This window comes from Phacochoerus africanus, chromosome 1 (genome assembly GCF_016906955.1).
Source record: "Phacochoerus africanus isolate WHEZ1 chromosome 1, ROS_Pafr_v1, whole genome shotgun sequence".
NCBI classification, from domain to species: domain Eukaryota; kingdom Metazoa; phylum Chordata; class Mammalia; order Artiodactyla; family Suidae; genus Phacochoerus; species Phacochoerus africanus.
In genome coordinates this window covers 76759117-76760918 of record NC_062544.1, presented here as the reverse complement: position 1 = coordinate 76760918, position 1802 = coordinate 76759117, and the positions used below count along the sequence as shown (strand labels likewise).

The 1802-nt window shown below is 42.3% G+C and overlaps 1 non-coding gene across 1 annotated transcript; it reads right to left on the bottom strand.

Moving 5' to 3' along the window:
* Nucleotides 1-615: 615 nt before the first annotated feature.
* LOC125114067 (U6 spliceosomal RNA) lies at nt 616-719 on the bottom strand. The gene has a single exon (XR_007131688.1). It is a non-coding gene; the product is annotated as a U6 spliceosomal RNA (small nuclear RNA).
* Between the last annotated feature and the right edge of the window lie 1083 nt (nt 720-1802).

The following is a 1802-nucleotide window of genomic DNA, read 5'->3' as shown; positions in this document are numbered from 1 at the left end:
CTTATAATTAGCTTTGCTTTGGGAGATAATTTGAGACTATGTACAGTCCTGTGCCTTTCTTGACTTTTGCTGGTTGCAGTCTCCATTGATGACTTGTGTGATGGTTGCAAAGTGGCAATTTTCCTGACTTCATTACTCCTCCATTTCGGTGACTTTCTAATGTAAGGAAGAGCTTTCCTTCTTATTTATATATGTATGGATTTCTCTTTTATTCAGTGGGTTGTAATACTTTGCTCTCTCTCTCTTTTTTTTTTTTTTTTTTTGTCTTTTTAGGGCTGTACCTGTGACATATGGAGGTTCCCAGGCTAGGGGTCTAATCGGAGCTGTTGCTGCTGGCCTATGCCACAGCAACGCCAGATCCAAGCTGTGTCTGTGACCTACACCACAGCTCACGGCAATGCCAGATCCTTAACCCTCTGAGCGAGGCCAGGGATTGAACCTGCAACCTCATGGTTCCTAGTCGGATTCGTTTCTGCTGCGCCACGACGGGAACTCCCTGCTCTTTTTTTAAAATTTGTTTTTTAGTAAGTATAGCTGATTTACAATGTTGTACCAATTTCTATACAGCAAAATGACAGTTATATAATGTATATATTCCTTTTCTTATCTTCTATCAAAAATATGGAATGCTTCACAAATTTGTGTTTCATCCTCCTGCAGGGGCTGTGCTAATCTCTGTATCATTCCAATTTTAGTATATGTGCTGCCAAAGTGAATATTGCTCTCATTATTTAGTTTGATGCTCGATTTGTCCAAGATCTGGCCAGTGATGTCCTTCTCGGTTGGCTTCTTTATCTTTTGTGGCTGATCCCCATCAGCTATATTCCTGTTTCTTATTTTCTGACATAATAAGTTGTTCTAGGCTTCTGTTGTCCTCTTCTTACTCCAGCCCTGAAATCAGCTGTTTTTCCAAGGAGCCCTGGTTCATTTTGGCAGAAAACAGTAATAAAACTCAGTCTGGGTGCTAAGGGTGCTTATTGCTATGGGGTGTTTCTTCTAGAACCTCAGGGCACAGAGCTATGAAGCGGGGAGTGTGTGTATACAAACACACATACAGGTATATGCACACACACACACTCAGGTGTCACATACACATGGGTGCTGCCTCTTTGTGCACCCATCAGTAAAGAAAAACTGTGAGTTTATCCTCATGCCTTCCATGCCAGTCCAGTCTACAGACTGCACTTAAGTCTTGCCTTTCCCAAATGTGTAATTCCTTTCTCTGACTGTGAAGGCTCCTTTTATCCTGTCTTTACTGATTGACTCAGTTCTAAAGAATGCAGAAAGCAGCTTCAAAATGCTAAGCCATACCACTGTGATCAACGAACTTAGATCTTCAAGTTGAAACTGTTCAAATCAGCAGTTAGCGGTCAGCTTCTGTTCAGCTCCGTGCCGTGACACTTAGTCACCCAAAGAAAACAGATGAAGTCATGTGCTGGAACTCCCCTGAGGCATGTTTAAGAGGCGAGCTGCCAGACTCCAGCAAGAGTCCCCTCACTTTGTGGGGATGTGGAAGCACAAAATTGAAAAATAAGGAATTGCTGAAAAAGAAAGGGAGATTAATTTCTAAAAAGCATGGTTTATAAAGATGATACCTGTTGTGGGAAAAACAGTTTATCATCTCTATCCTCATATACTAATAACTGTTAGAGAGGCGGAACAGGAAGAGTGTTGTAGTAAGAACGAGTCACGAGATGTAAGAGATGGCCTGGGATGGGTGTGTTAGGATGAGGTTGGAGGCGGGTCTTCTCTCAGGAATCCTTCATGTGCTATGAGTTGGGGGAGAAGCTGAGTTCTTTCCA